The sequence below is a fragment of the Atractosteus spatula genome, chromosome 24 (assembly GCF_055471065.1).
Source record: "Atractosteus spatula isolate fAtrSpa1 chromosome 24, fAtrSpa1.hap1, whole genome shotgun sequence".
Classification (NCBI taxonomy): Eukaryota; Metazoa; Chordata; class Actinopteri; order Semionotiformes; family Lepisosteidae; genus Atractosteus; species Atractosteus spatula.
Genome location: NC_142729.1, coordinates 12,107,521 through 12,124,121, shown reverse-complemented (window position 1 = coordinate 12,124,121; position 16,601 = coordinate 12,107,521). Strand labels below are relative to the sequence as shown.

At 44.9% G+C, this 16,601-nt stretch overlaps 5 non-coding genes across 5 annotated transcripts; all 5 read left to right on the top strand.

Annotated features, from left to right (window-relative positions):
• Window positions 1-5,216: 5,216 nt before the first annotated feature.
• Window positions 5,217-5,299, top strand: trnal-uag (transfer RNA leucine (anticodon UAG)). The gene has a single exon. It is a non-coding gene; the product is annotated as a tRNA-Leu (tRNA).
• Window positions 5,300-7,448: 2,149 nt separating this feature from the next.
• trnar-ccu (transfer RNA arginine (anticodon CCU)) lies at window positions 7,449-7,521 on the top strand. Its single transcript has one exon. It is a non-coding gene; the product is annotated as a tRNA-Arg (tRNA).
• A 2,361-nt stretch (window positions 7,522-9,882) lies between these two features.
• trnal-uag (transfer RNA leucine (anticodon UAG)) lies at window positions 9,883-9,965 on the top strand. The gene has a single exon. It is a non-coding gene; the product is annotated as a tRNA-Leu (tRNA).
• A 2,605-nt stretch (window positions 9,966-12,570) lies between these two features.
• On the top strand, window positions 12,571-12,643 carry trnar-ccu (transfer RNA arginine (anticodon CCU)). Its single transcript has one exon. It is a non-coding gene; the product is annotated as a tRNA-Arg (tRNA).
• A 2,361-nt stretch (window positions 12,644-15,004) lies between these two features.
• On the top strand, window positions 15,005-15,087 carry trnal-uag (transfer RNA leucine (anticodon UAG)). The gene has a single exon. It is a non-coding gene; the product is annotated as a tRNA-Leu (tRNA).
• Window positions 15,088-16,601: the final 1,514 nt, after the last annotated feature.

Here is a 16,601-nt window from a genome sequence, read left to right as displayed (position 1 = left end):
AAATGAATACTTGCATTTAATTAAGGCTAGCCGTAGGCGATTGTCCATAATGACCAGTTCTGCTCGAGAAAACAGAAAAAAACAGCCACTGCTGGGATTCAGACCCAGGAGCTCCTATTTACTAAACAGGCGTTTTAACCAACTAAGCCACACTACCCGCCTTTTTATAGCCACTGCCTTGGGACATCCTTGTTGTGAAAGGCACTATATAGAAATACATTGAATTGAATTGAATTGATAGTGTAAAATGTCGTGTGTGTTGTTTGTTAAATAAGACTGTCTTTATTGATTATTATGCCTCAGATGAAGATCAGATCACATTTTAGGAGCCATTCATGTCGAAATCCAGATCATTCCAAAGGGTTCACAAATGTTTTCTCGCAAGTGTGCAACATTCACTCCACAAAGTAAATGGGTCATGAAAGCCGACAGATTTTTCAAAGATTTCAGTACTGATGTCACTCCATTTAACTTTAATAACAGTGCGATGATCGAGGAACAGAGTGCGATCGCGGTGGTTTATCAGACCGGTTGGGGCTTGTGGCACACGTCAGGATGGCTGAGCGGTCCAAGGTGCTGTGTTTAGGTAGCAGTCTCCCCTGCAGATGTGGGTTCAAATCCCACTTCTGATAACGAGCTAGTTGGTCTTCCTTTTTCTGAGCTTTTTTGAAACAAATCAACACTAATCAAACACACAGGAATGTTTTCGAAAAGCATTGAGGAGTGGACAGGATGCCCCTTTGGAATAGGGCTCAGAAAATGACGGAGAAGGGAAATTACGTAAGATCCCACACTTTGGAATCTGATTGGACAAAAGGTACGTCGTCTTGCCGTCATGGAATCAAACACCGTTCTCTCACGTGACAGGCAGGAATACTCACCACTATACTAACGAGGAGCACTGGGGTGCCGCTCCGAGGTATTTCCTCTTACGGCCACTACTGTTTTCGGGTTTCGGCTTTTATTTGCATTCCTTCCAGAGGAGCGCGTAAAAATGAGTTTCCATCTGCGCCATTCTCACTCCTCCTCTGCTATCGCCACTGCTCGTCCTCGTGCACTAGGAAGACCTATGGAGTCGGTTCTTTCAGCTTTATTAATTGGGTTTTCAAAAGCTAGGAGTAGGGCACAAGACATGCAAACGCATACAGAGTCATTATCTGCTCCCAGGTGCGAAATGTCATTGGTGGACACAGAATAATATATGCCTAAGGTAGCAGGTCCAAGTGATTTAGTTTTTTAAAAGTAGCAGGAAAAGCAAAACAGGTACTTTTCCTTTGTTGCGCAGGCACACTACGACACCATAGTCGGCAAAACCTGAAGCTTTGTGGGGAGACCCAAACAACCTTCTAGCCTGTCACCCTAACCACTCAGCCACGCCTGCAGAGTATACCACAGCTGCCGCCACTGCATTCTTGATACAGTCTAACATAGAGTGCTGGGTGGTGGCGGAAACCTTTTTCAAAGTCGCTTTCTGTTTAACAACAACAAAAAAAACTTTGACAAACGTGCCTCGCAGGACTTAATGGTGGCTTCAAGTTGGAATGATAAAGTCTCCCCGTCCGGTCAGGAAAAGGGAACTTTGTTTGACAAAATGAAGGACGTAATAATAACGGAGAATTGTGTGCAAGGAATTTAGAAGCTGCGCAGTACTGAAGTTTGAATAGCCTTTTATTAGTGTTAGATGCTGGAATTGCCTTTTTATTACGATCTTATGAATGCGATGTCAACGAAAACAGAACAAAGCACAAAAAACCCTCAAGTCCTACAGTTGAATAGAATGCCGTTACATGTCCAAGCAGTATTTGACTTCATCCTACCATTGCAACACGGGGCATATATGGAAACGAACACACGCAATGAATTGTCTCTAATCAGTCCCTACAGTTGTAAGGCACCTTGAAGCGTGCACCCCCATCATTAATCTTTGCGCATCTGTGCAAGGTAAACTCTTGAGTAGTCTTTGAAACGGCTCAAAGGAAACACGTGATTGATTCCATGTGCATCTGGGGTTAATTTCTTCTTTACATTTAATTCAAGGGAAAGGCTTGGGTCAGTTTCAGACGGTCTCAAACAGCAAGATTCAAGCGCACCACCTTCAGAGCAGTCTGTACAGCGAGAACGCCAATGGCTCCTCTGTTCCGGGGTGCGGTTGTGACCCCACAACCTGAAGTGTTGGTGGCAGACAAATGGAGACTAACAGGTGATGTCCTAGGACATGACTACATCGTGACGCTCAGTGGGGATGGGGTCCTCCGCTTGGAAAAGAGTGTGAGGCCCCTTTAGAAAAACATTTTGTTAACAGGCATTCCGCCTCAGCCTAAACACCTATAGCTTGCAAAGCGCATGCTATTAGACAGGCACCTCTGCAAGACCTTAAGAGTCTCTTAAACTAGTGATGGTAAGGTGTCCCCAATGGACGATGTTCGGCTTTCAAATCATCTCTCTGTGGAAGCGCTCAGATGCAGCTGTTTAAGGCTTAGAAGCAGCTGACTGTTTCACTACCTAGCTGATCACTGTCAGTCAGGGAGCTCAGAGGTGAAAAGCCTGTCTGAGAGACAATTCACCATCGATCAGTTCAATATGCTCCGTAGCAGCTCGGCGCATCTGAGATCATCTTGGTTACCCTGTAGCTCAGATGAGTGAGAGCGCGTGTGTGTGTACCACCGTGATTGGATGCCGATCCTTCTGCTGCCTAGCTTCCCTAATTTCGCAGATCACTGTAAAATAGCAAAGAAAAAAAATAAACTGTCTTTTCATCAGCGTGATCGACCCTAGCCAGTGTGCTTCAGTGGCCTAATGGGTAAGGCACTGGCCTTCTACACCAGGGATTGTGGTTTTGAGTTCACTCTAGGGTGCTCCTGTCCCATTATGAGCGTACAAATGTCCATGCCATTTGCGAAGCTGCAACCCCACCTTCCTCAGTGAGTATCTCAACTTTTTTCTCACATACAGTTTTGAGAAAAACCTTTGTAAACAACCCTCGGGAATGATGTGGATTTCTGCATGAATGGCTCCTAACATGTGATCTAATCTTTATCTAAGTCATAATAATTAATAGAGATAGTCTGATTTAACAAACAACACACGCCCAACATTTGACATTGCTGTTTCTTTATTGAACAAATGATTTAACCAATCAAGGTCATTGATGGAAAAAGTACGTGAACCCTTATATTAAGGAGCTAGTGGAACCTCCTCTATTGACAAAAACCTCAACCCCCACTTTCTGTAGCGGCCGATCAGACCTGAGCAGCGGTTAGGAGGTATTTTGGCCTATTCTTCTATGCAAAACTGTTTCAGTTCATGGATATTTTTGGGATGTCTTGCGCTGAACGGCCTGCTTCAGATCACGCCACAGCACTTCAATGGGATTGGGGTCAGGACTCTTACTTGGCCATCCCAAAATATGGAATTTCTTCTGTTTCAGCCACTCTGTTGTTGATGTACTCCTTTGTTTTTGTCATGTTGCATGACCCGGCGTCTTTCGGGTTTTAGATCACAGGCAGACACCCTGACATTCTGCTGTAGAATTTCCTGATACCACTTGGAATTCATCGGTCCCTCGATGATTGCAAGCCGTACAGCCTCCGCCATGCTTCCCAGTTGGGATGAGGTTTTGGAGTTGGTATGCAGTGTTTTGTTATCTCCAAACATAACGCTGTGCACATTTACCAACAAGTTCAACTTTTGTCACATCTGTCCACAGAACATTGTTCCAGGAGTTGCTGTGGAACATCCATGTGGTCTTTAGCAAACTTGAGAGGGGCAGTGGTGGTTTTTTTGGGGGGGGAGAGCAGTGGTTTCCTCCGTGGTGACCTCCCATGATCACCACTCCTGTTCAGATTTCTTCTTATGGTGGACTCATGAACACAGACGTAAGACAAAGTCAACCACCTGTTCGCTAGATCCCATCCCCACTCAGCTAGTCAAAGATTCCCTCGAAGGACTGGCAGGACCTATATTTAGTATGATGAATGCATCCCTTGCGTCAGGCGTTGTACCTCATCAATTTAAGGTAGCGGTTGTTAGACCGCTCCTTAAGAAGTCAAATTTGGATCCCCAAGTTCTTAACAACTACAGGCCTGTCTCAAAGGTCCCATTTCAATCTAAAAGTCTTGAGAGAATAGTTGTGGCCCAACTTCAATCGTCTCTGGATTCAAATAATATACTTGAGAAATTTCAGTCTGGTTTCCGCCCAGGCCACAGCACTGAAACTGCATTAACAAGAGTCGTAAATGAAATTCTCTTAGCTACTGATGCGGGGAATGCAACAGTGCTTGTGCTTCTAGATCTTAGTGCTGCCTTTGACACGGTTGACCTCTCTGTTTTGTCACACAGGCTTGAGTTTGAGGTTGGCTTATCTGGAACCGTCCTTAAGTGGTTTACTTCATATTTAACTCATCGTTTTCGTTCTGTTCAAATATCTAATAATTGTACTGCTTCATCAACGTCACCAGTTCAATTTGGTGATCAGTGCCGGGACCAATATTGCTCTCTCTCTCTACATGCTGCTGCTAGGTAGGATAACACGAAAACATAATTTGAACTTTCATTCATATGCTGATGACACTCAAATATACATTTCGTTTACACCAAACGACAACTTTTCTATTATCACTTTAGTTAAATGCATTAATGAAGGAAAGACTTGGATGTGTGAAAACTTTTTGTTACTCAACTCCGATAAAACTAGGGAGCTGTTTATTGGAGGCAACAATACTGATAGGACTACTATAACTTCTGCACTTAACTCAGAGGATTTAAACATTTGCCTCAAAGAGTCAGCACGTAACCTAGGCGTCATATTAGACACAAGGCTCTTAACAACTTCCATTGTTGAGTGCCTTGGGACAACCTTGTTGTGAAAGGCGCTATTTAGAAATACATTGAATTGAATTGAATTGACAATGTAAACTGTCGTGTGTGTTGTTTGTTAAATAAGACTGTCTTTATTTATTATTATGCCTCAGATGAAGACCAGATCACATTTTAAGAGCCATTCATGTAGAAATCCAGATCATTCCAAAGGGTTCACAAACTTTTTATCGCAAGTGTGCAACATTCACTCCACAAAGAAAACGGGTCATGAAAGCCGACAGATTTTTCAAAGGTTTCAGTACTGATGTCACTCCATGTAACTTTAATGACAGTGCGATGATCAAGGAACGCAGTGGGATCGCGGTTGCTCATGGGACGGGTTGGGGCTGCTGGTACATGTCAGGATGGCCGAGCGGTCTAAGGCGCTGCATTTAGGTCGCAGTCTTCCCTGGAGGTGTGGGTTCAAATCCCACTCCTGACAAAGAGCTTGATTGGTCTTCTTTGAGCTTTTTCGAAACAAATCAACACTAATCAAACACACTGGCGGGTTTTCGAAAAGCATCGAGGAGTGGACAGGATGCCCCTTTGGAATAGGGCTCAGAAAATGACGGAGAAGGGAAATTCCGTAAGATCCCACACATTGGAATCTGATTGGACAAAAGCTACGTCGTCTCCCGTGTGACAGGCGGGGATACTCACCACTATACTAACATGGAGCACTGGCATGCCGCGCGGATGTATTTCCTCTTATGGCCACTACTGTTTTCGGGTTTCGGCTTTTATTTGCATTCCTTCCAGAGGAGCGCGTAAAAATGAGTGTTCATCTGCGCCATCCTCACTCCTCCTCTGCTCCTCCTCGTGCACTAGGAAGACCTATGGAGTCGGTTCTTTCAGCTTTATGAATTGGGTTTTCAAAGGCTGGGAGTAGGGCACAAGACATGCGAACGCGTAGAGTCATTATCTGCTTCCAGGTGCGAAATGTCGTTTGTGGACGCAGAATAGTATATGTCCAAGGCAGCAGGTCCAAGTGATTTAGCGTTTTAAAAGTCGCGGGAAAAGCAAAACGGGTGCTTTTCCTTTGTTGCACAGGCACACGACCACACCGTAGGCGGCAGGACTCGAAGCTTCGCGGGGAGACCTCAACAGCTTTCTAGTCCATCGCCGTAACCACTCGGCCACAGCTGCAGCGTGCGTCACTGCTACCGCCGCCACTGCCTTCTTGATACAGTCTAACATAGAGTGCCGGGCGGCGGCGGAAACCTTTTTCAAAGTCGCTTTCCGTTTAACAACAAAAAAAAAACTTTCACAAAATGCATGCTAGCGGACAAACGCACCTCAGAGGACTTAAGGGTGGCTTCAAGTTGGAATGATAAAGTCTCCCCGTCCGGTCAGGAAAAGGGAACTTTGTTAGACAGAAAGAAGGAAGTAATAATAACGGAGAATTGTGTGCAAGGATCTTAGAAGCTGCGCAGCCCTGCAGTTTCAATAGCCCTTTTATTCGTGTCAGATGCTGGAATTGCCTTTTTTTTACGCTCCTACGAATGCGATGTCAACGAAAACAGAACCAAGCACAAAAAACCCTCAAGTCCTCCAGTTGCATAGAATGCCGATACGCGTCCAAGCAGTATTTGACTGCATCCTACCATTGCAACACGGGGCGTATATGGAAACGAACACGCGCTACGAATTGTCTCTAATCAGTCCCTACAGTTGTAAGGCGCCTTGAAGCGTGCACCCCCATCATTAATCTTTGCGCATCTGTGCAAGGTAAGCTCTTGAGCAGTCTTTGAAACGGCTCAAAGGAAACACATGATTGATTCCATGTGCATCTGGGGTTCATTTCTTATTTACATTTAATTCAAGGGAAAGGCTTGGGTCAGTTTCAGACGGCCTCCAACAGCGAGATTCAAGCGCCCCACCTTCAGAGCACTCTGCGCCCCGAGAACGCCAACGGCTCCTCTGCTCTCCGGGGTGCGGTTGTGACCCCGTAACCTACAGTGTTGGTGGCAGACAAATGGAGACTAACAGGTGACGTCTTAGGACATGACTACATTGTGACGCTCAGTGGGGTTGGGGACCTCTGCTTGGAAAAGAGTGCGAGACCCCTTTAGAAAAACATTTTGTTAACAGGCATTCCGCCTCAGCCTAAACACCTATAGCTTGCAAAGCGCATGCTATTAGACAGGCACCTCTGCAAGACCTTAAGAGTCTCTTAAACTAGTGATGGTAAGGTGTTCCCAATGGGCGATGTTCGGCTTTCAAATCATCTCTCTGTGGAAGCGCTCAGATGCAGCTGTTTAAGGCTTAGAAGCAGCTGACTGTTTCACCACCTAGCTGATCACTGTCAGTCAGGGAGCTCAGAGGTGAAAAGCCTGTCTGAGAGACAATTCGCCGTCGATCAGTTCAATGTGTTCCGTACCAGCTCGGCGCACCTGAGATCATCTTGGTTACCATGTAGCTCAGATCAGTGAGAGCGCGTGTGTGTGTGTACCACTGTGATTGGATGCCGGTCCTTCTCAGGTCACAGTAAACCTTCTGCTGCCTAACTTCCCTAATTCCGGGGATCCCTTTGAAAAAGCAAAGGAAAAATAAACTGGCTTTTCATCAGCGTGATCGACGCAACCCAGTGTGCCCCAGTGGCCTAATGGATAAGGCACTGGCCTCCTAAGCCAGGGATTGTGGGTTCGAGTCCCATCTGGGGTGCTCCTGTCTCCTTTTGAGCGTACGAATGTCCTTGCGATTTGCGAAGCTGCAACCCCACCTTACTCAGTGAGCGTCCCTGCTTTTCTCTCACATACAGTTGTGAGAAAAACTTTTGTAAACTGCTCTTCGGAATGATATGGATTTCTGCATGAATGGCTCCTAACATGTGATCTAATCTTTATCTAAGTCATAATAATTAATAGAGATAGTCTGATTTAACAAACAACACACGCCCAACATTTGACATTGCTGTTTCTTTATTGAACAAATGGTTTAAACAATCGAGGTCATTGATGGAAAAAGTACGTGAACCCTTATATTAAGGAGCTAGTGGAACCTCCTTTATTGACAAAAACCTCAACCCCCACTTTCTGTAGCGGCCGATCAGACCTGAGCAGCGGTTAGGAGGTATTTTGGCCTATTCTTCTATGCAAAACTGTTTCAGTTCATGGATATTTTTGGGATGTCTTGCGCTGAACGGCCTGCTTCAGATCACGCCACAGCACTTCAATGGGATTGGGGTCAGGACTCTTACTTGGCCATCCCAAAATATGGAATTTCTTCTGTTTCAGCCACTCTGTTGTTGATGTACTCCTTTGTTTTTGTCATGTTGCATGACCCGGCGTCTTTCGGGTTTTAGATCACAGGCAGACACCCTGACATTCTGCTGTAGAATTTCCTGATACCACTTGGAATTCATCGGTCCCTCGATGATTGCAAGCCGTACAGCCTCCGCCATGCTTCCCAGTTGGGATGAGGTTTTGGAGTTGGTATGCAGTGTTTTGTTATCTCCAAACATAACGCTGTGCACATTTACCAACAAGTTCAACTTTTGTCACATCTGTCCACAGAACATTGTTCCAGGAGTTGCTGTGGAACATCCATGTGGTCTTTAGCAAACTTGAGAGGGGCAGTGGTGGTTTTTTTGGGGGGGGAGAGCAGTGGTTTCCTCCGTGGTGACCTCCCATGATCACCACTCCTGTTCAGATTTCTTCTTATGGTGGACTCATGAACACAGACGTAAGACAAAGTCAACCACCTGTTCGCTAGATCCCATCCCCACTCAGCTAGTCAAAGATTCCCTCGGAGGACTGGCAGGACCTATATTTAGTATGATGAATGCATCCCTTGCGTCAGGCGTTGTACCTCATCAATTTAAGGTAGCGGTTGTTAGACCGCTCCTTAAGAAGTCAAATTTGGATCCCCAAGTTCTTAACAACTACAGGCCTGTCTCAAAGGTCCCATTTCAATCTAAAAGTCTTGAGAGAATAGTTGTGGCCCAACTTCAATCGTCTCTGGATTCAAATAATATACTTGAGAAATTTCAGTCTGGTTTCCGCCCAGGCCACAGCACTGAAACTGCATTAACAAGAGTCGTAAATGAAATTCTCTTAGCTACTGATGCGGGGAATGCAACAGTGCTTGTGCTTCTAGATCTTAGTGCTGCCTTTGACATGGTTGACCTCTCTGTTTTGTCACACAGGCTTGAGTTTGAGGTTGGCTTATCTGGAACCGTCCTTAAGTGGTTTACTTCATATTTAACTCATCGTTTTCGTTCTGTTCAAATATCTAATAATTGTACTGCTTCATCAACGTCACCAGTTCAATTTGGTGATCAGTGCCGGGACCAATATTGCTCTCTCTCTCTACATGCTGCTGCTAGGTAGGATAACACGAAAACATAATTTGAACTTTCATTCATATGCTGATGACACTCAAATATACATTTCGTTTACACCAAACGACAACTCTTCTATTATCACTTTAGTTAAATGCATTAATGAAGGAAAGACTTGGATGTGTGAAAACTTTTTGTTACTCAACTCCGATAAAACTAGGGAGCTGTTTATTGGAGGCAACAATACTGATAGGACTACTATAACTTCTGCACTTAACTCAGAGGATTTAAACATTTGCCTCAAAGAGTCAGCACGTAACCTAGGCGTCATATTAGACACAAGGCTCTTAACAACTTCCATTGTTGAGTGCCTTGGGACAACCTTGTTGTGAAAGGCGCTATTTAGAAATACATTGAATTGAATTGAATTGACAATGTAAACTGTCGTGTGTGTTGTTTGTTAAATAAGACTGTCTTTATTTATTATTATGCCTCAGATGAAGACCAGATCACATTTTAAGAGCCATTCATGTAGAAATCCAGATCATTCCAAAGGGTTCACAAACTTTTTATCGCAAGTGTGCAACATTCACTCCACAAAGAAAACGGGTCATGATAGCCGACAGATTTTTCAAAGGTTTCAGTACTGATGTCACTCCATGTAACTTTAATGACAGTGCGATGATCAAGGAACGCAGTGGGATCGCGGTTGCTCATGGGACGGGTTGGGGCTGCTGGTACATGTCAGGATGGCCGAGCGGTCTAAGGCGCTGCATTTAGGTTGCAGTCTTCCCTGGAGGCGTGGTTTCAAATCCCACTCCTGACAAAGAGCTTGATTGGTCCTCTTTTCTTTGAGCTTTTTCGAAACAAATCAACACTAATCAAACACACTGGCGGGTTTTCGAAAAGCATCGAGGAGTGGACAGGATGCCCCTTTGGAATAGGGCTCAGAAAATGACGGAGAAGGGAAATTCCGTAAGATCCCACACATTGGAATCTGATTGGACAAAAGCTACGTCGTCTCCCGCGTGACAGGCGGGGATACTCACCACTATACTAACATGGAGCACTGGCGTGCCGCGCGGATGTATTTCCTCTTATGGCCACTACTGTTTTCGGGTTTCGGCTTTTATTTGCATTCCTTCCAGAGGAGCGCGTAAAAATGAGTGGTCATCTGCGCCATCCTCACTCCTCCTCTGCTCCTCCTCGTGCACTAGGAAGACCTATGGAGTCGGTTCTTTCAGCTTTATGAATTGGGTTCAACCAGTTGATATCAATTTAATTCCTAAGAGTTATGTACTTGTTTTCAGTATCTAATGTAGAAGTTGTAACCAAGTTCACTTTATGAAACGGTCTAAATGAATGATATACTGAACGTATGTCCTCTTGATATATGTAACTCTTCGTAACTGACTGAATATATACCTTTTGTATTCTGATAACCCTCTCGATAAGATCTGTTAGGTTTATATGCATATTCTATGTATTAATAAATGTATCCTCGTGTATTAGTACCTGTGTGTGTGCGTTGTTTGAGTTATATCGCAAGGTTGGATTCTAAAGCCATTAAAAGAATCATTTTGGGATTTACTGCTACAATTAATAATTGTCCCCGTAAATGCCCAAACCCTACAGAACTGGTGCCTTCAGAGAGCACACTACACTAGGAAGACATATGGAGTCGGTTTTTTAAGCTTTATGAATTGGGTTTTCAAAGGCTGGGAGTAGGGCACAAGACATGCGAACGCGTAGAGTCATTATCTGCTTCCAGGTGCGAAATGTCGTTTGTGGACGCAGAATAGTATATGTCCAAGGCAGCAGGTCCAAGTGATTTAGCGTTTTAAAAGTCGCGGGAAAAGCAAAACGGGTGCTTTTCCTTTGTTGCACAGGCACACGACCACACCGCAGGCGGCAGGACTCGAAGCTTCGCGGGGAGACCTCAACGGCTTTCTAGTCCATCGCCGTAACCACTCGGCCACGGCTGCAGCGTGCGTCGCTGCTGCCGCCGCCACTGCCTTCTTGATACAGTCTAACATAGAGTGCCGGGCGGCGGCGGAAACCTTTTTCAAAGTCGCTTTCCGTTTAACAACAAAAAAAAAAACGTTCACAAAATGCATGCTAGCGGACAAACGCACCTCAGAGGACTTAAGGGTGGCTTCAAGTTGGAATGATAAAGTCTCCCCGTCCGGTCAGGAAAAGGGAACTTTGTTAGACAGAAAGAAGGAAGTAATAATAACGGAGAATTGTGTGCAAGGATCTTAGAAGCTGCGCAGCCCTGCAGTTTCAATAGCCCTTTTATTCGTGTCAGATGCTGGAATTGCCTTTTTTTTACGCTCTTACGAATGCGATGTCAACGAAAACAGAACCAAGCACAAAAAACCCTCAAGTCCTCCAGTTGCATAGAATGCCGATACGCGTCCAAGCAGTATTTGACTGCATCCTACCATTGCAACACGGGGCGTATATGGAAACGAACACGCGCTACGAATTGTCTCTAATCAGTCCCTACAGTTGTAAGGCGCCTTGAAGCGTGCACCCCCATCATTAATCTTTGCGCATCTGTGCAAGGTAAACTCTTGAGCAGTCTTTGAAACGGCTCAAAGGAAACACATGATTGATTCCATGTGCATCTGGGGTTCATTTCTTATTTACATTTAATTCAAGGGAAAGGCTTGGGTCAGTTTCAGATGGCCTCCAACAGCGAGATTCAAGCGCCCCACCTTCAGAGCACTCTGCGCCCCGAGAACGCCAACGGCTCCTCTGCTCTCCGGGGTGCGGTTGTGACCCCGTAACCTACAGTGTTGGTGGCAGACAAATGGAGACTAACAGGTGACGTCTTAGGACATGACTACATTGTGACGCTCAGTGGGGTTGGGGACCTCTGCTTGGAAAAGAGTGCGAGGCCCCTTTAGAAAAACATTTTGTTAACAGGCATTCCGCCTCAGCCTAAACACCTATAGCTTGCAAAGCGCATGCTATTAGACAGGCACCTCTGCAAGACCTTAAGAGTCTCTTAAACTAGTGATGGTAAGGTGTTCCCAATGGGCGATGTTCGGCTTTCAAATCATCTCTCTGTGGAAGCGCTCAGATGCAGCTGTTTAAGGCTTAGAAGCAGCTGACTGTTTCACCACCTAGCTGATCACTGTCATTCAGGGAGCTCAGAGGTGAAAAGCCTGTCTGAGAGACAATTCGCCGTCGATCAGTTCAATGTGTTCCGTACCAGCTCGGCGCACCTGAGATCATCTTGGTTACCATGTAGCTCAGATCAGTGAGAGCGCGTGTGTGTGTGTACCACTGTGATTGGATGCCGGTCCTTCTCAGGTCACAGTAAACCTTCTGCTGCCTAACTTCCCTAATTCCGGGGATCCCTTTGAAAAAGCAAAGGAAAAATAAACTGGCTTTTCATCAGCGTGATCAACGCAACCCAGTGTGCCCCAGTGGCCTAATGGATAAGGCACTGGCCTCCTAAGCCAGGGATTGTGGGTTCGAGTCCCATCTGGGGTGCTCCTGTCTCCTTTTGAGCGTACGAATGTCCTTGCGATTTGCGAAGCTGCAACCCCACCTTACTCAGTGAGCGTCCCTGCTTTTCTCTCACATACAGTTGTGAGAAAAACTTTTGTAAACTGCTCTTCGGAATGATATGGATTTCTGCATGAATGGCTCCTAACATGTGATCTAATCTTTATCTAAGTCATAATAATTAATAGAGATAGTCTGATTTAACAAACAACACACGCCCAACATTTGACATTGCTGTTTCTTTATTGAACAAATGGTTTAAACAATCGAGGTCATTGATGGAAAAAGTACGTGAACCCTTATATTAAGGAGCTAGTGGAACCTCCTTTATTGACAAAAACCTCAACCCCCACTTTCTGTAGCGGCCGATCAGACCTGAGCAGCGGTTAGGAGGTATTTTGGCCTATTCTTCTATGCAAAACTGTTTCAGTTCATGGATATTTTTGGGATGTCTTGCGCTGAACGGCCTGCTTCAGATCACGCCACAGCACTTCAATGGGATTGGGGTCAGGACTCTTACTTGGCCATCCCAAAATATGGAATTTCTTCTGTTTCAGCCACTCTGTTGTTGATGTACTCCTTTGTTTTTGTCATGTTGCATGACCCGGCGTCTTTCGGGTTTTAGATCACAGGCAGACACCCTGACATTCTGCTGTAGAATTTCCTGATACCACTTGGAATTCATCGGTCCCTCGATGATTGCAAGCCGTACAGCCTCCGCCATGCTTCCCAGTTGGGATGAGGTTTTGGAGTTGGTATGCAGTGTTTTGTTATCTCCAAACATAACGCTGTGCACATTTACCAACAAGTTCAACTTTTGTCACATCTGTCCACAGAACATTGTTCCAGGAGTTGCTGTGGAACATCCATGTGGTCTTTAGCAAACTTGAGAGGGGCAGTGGTGGTTTTTTTGGGGGGGGAGAGCAGTGGTTTCCTCCGTGGTGACCTCCCATGATCACCACTCCTGTTCAGATTTCTTCTTATGGTGGACTCATGAACACAGACGTAAGACAAAGTCAACCACCTGTTCGCTAGATCCCATCCCCACTCAGCTAGTCAAAGATTCCCTCGGAGGACTGGCAGGACCTATATTTAGTATGATGAATGCATCCCTTGCGTCAGGCGTTGTACCTCATCAATTTAAGGTAGCGGTTGTTAGACCGCTCCTTAAGAAGTCAAATTTGGATCCCCAAGTTCTTAACAACTACAGGCCTGTCTCAAAGGTCCCATTTCAATCTAAAAGTCTTGAGAGAATAGTTGTGGCCCAACTTCAATCGTCTCTGGATTCAAATAATATACTTGAGAAATTTCAGTCTGGTTTCCGCCCAGGCCACAGCACTGAAACTGCATTAACAAGAGTCGTAAATGAAATTCTCTTAGCTACTGATGCGGGGAATGCAACAGTGCTTGTGCTTCTAGATCTTAGTGCTGCCTTTGACACGGTTGACCTCTCTGTTTTGTCACACAGGCTTGAGTTTGAGGTTGGCTTATCTGGAACCGTCCTTAAGTGGTTTACTTCATATTTAACTCATCGTTTTCGTTCTGTTCAAATATCTAATAATTGTACTGCTTCATCAACGTCACCAGTTCAATTTGGTGATCAGTGCCGGGACCAATATTGCTCTCTCTCTCTACATGCTGCTGCTAGGTAGGATAACACGAAAACATAATTTGAACTTTCATTCATATGCTGATGACACTCAAATATACATTTCGTTTACACCAAACGACAACTCTTCTATTATCACTTTAGTTAAATGCATTAATGAAGGAAAGACTTGGATGTGTGAAAACTTTTTGTTACTCAACTCCGATAAAACTAGGGAGCTGTTTATTGGAGGCAACAATACTGATAGGACTACTATAACTTCTGCACTTAACTCAGAGGATTTAAACATTTGCCTCAAAGAGTCAGCACGTAACCTAGGCGTCATATTAGACACAAGGCTCTTAACAACTTCCATTGTTGAGTGCCTTGGGACAACCTTGTTGTGAAAGGCGCTATTTAGAAATACATTGAATTGAATTGAATTGACAATGTAAACTGTCGTGTGTGTTGTTTGTTAAATAAGACTGTCTTTATTTATTATTATGCCTCAGATGAAGACCAGATCACATTTTAAGAGCCATTCATGTAGAAATCCAGATCATTCCAAAGGGTTCACAAACTTTTTATCGCAAGTGTGCAACATTCACTCCACAAAGAAAACGGGTCATGATAGCCGACAGATTTTTCAAAGGTTTCAGTACTGATGTCACTCCATGTAACTTTAATGACAGTGCGATGATCAAGGAACGCAGTGGGATCGCGGTTGCTCATGGGACGGGTTGGGGCTGCTGGTACATGTCAGGATGGCCGAGCGGTCTAAGGCGCTGCATTTAGGTTGCAGTCTTCCCTGGAGGCGTGGTTTCAAATCCCACTCCTGACAAAGAGCTTGATTGGTCCTCTTTTCTTTGAGCTTTTTCGAAACAAATCAACACTAATCAAACACACTGGCGGGTTTTCGAAAAGCATCGAGGAGTGGACAGGATGCCCCTTTGGAATAGGGCTCAGAAAATGACGGAGAAGGGAAATTCCGTAAGATCCCACACATTGGAATCTGATTGGACAAAAGCTACGTCGTCTCCCGCGTGCCAGGCGGGGATACTCACCACTATACTAACATGGAGCACTGGCGTGCCGCGCGGATGTATTTCCTCTTATGGCCACTACTGTTTTCGGGTTTCGGCTTTTATTTGCATTCCTTCCAGAGGAGCGCGTAAAAATGAGTGGTCATCTGCGCCATCCTCACTCCTCCTCTGCTCCTCCTCGTGCACTAGGAAGACCTATGGAGTCGGTTCTTTCAGCTTTATGAATTGGGTTCAACCAGTTGATATCAATTTAATTCCTAAGAGTTATGTACTTGTTTTCAGTATCTAATGTAGAAGTTGTAACCAAGTTCACTTTATGAAACGGTCTAAATGAATGATATACTGAACGTATGTCCTCTTGATATATGTAACTCTTCGTAACTGACTGAATATATACCTTTTGTATTCTGATAACCCTCTCGATAAGATCTGTTAGGTTTATATGCATATTCTATGTATTAATAAATGTATCCTCGTGTATTAGTACCTGTGTGTGTGCGTTGTTTGAGTTATATCGCAAGGTTGGATTCTAAAGCCATTAAAAGAATCATTTTGGGATTTACTGCTACAATTAATAATTGTCCCCGTAAATGCCCAAACCCTACAGAACTGGTGCCTTCAGAGAGCACACTACACTAGGAAGACATATGGAGTCGGTTTTTTAAGCTTTATGAATTGGGTTTTCAAAGGCTGGGAGTAGGGCACAAGACATGCGAACGCGTAGAGTCATTATCTGCTTCCAGGTGCGAAATGTCGTTTGTGGACGCAGAATAGTATATGTCCAAGGCAGCAGGTCCAAGTGATTTAGCGTTTTAAAAGTCGCGGGAAAAGCAAAACGGGTGCTTTTCCTTTGTTGCACAGGCACACGACCACACCGCAGGCGGCAGGACTCGAAGCTTCGCGGGGAGACCTCAACGGCTTTCTAGTCCATCGCCGTAACCACTCGGCCACGGCTGCAGCGTGCGTCGCTGCTGCCGCCGCCACTGCCTTCTTGATACAGTCTAACATAGAGTGCCGGGCGGCGGCGGAAACCTTTTTCAAAGTCGCTTTCCGTTTAACAACAAAAAAAAAAACGTTCACAAAATGCATGCTAGCGGACAAACGCACCTCAGAGGACTTAAGGGTGGCTTCAAGTTGGAATGATAAAGTCTCCCCGTCCGGTCAGGAAAAGGGAACTTTGTTAGACAGAAAGAAGGAAGTAATAATAACGGAGAATTGTGTGCAAGGATCTTAGAAGCTGCGCAGCCCTGCAGTTTCAATAGCCCTTTTATTCGTGTCAGATGCTGGAATTGCCTTTTTTTTACGCTCTTAC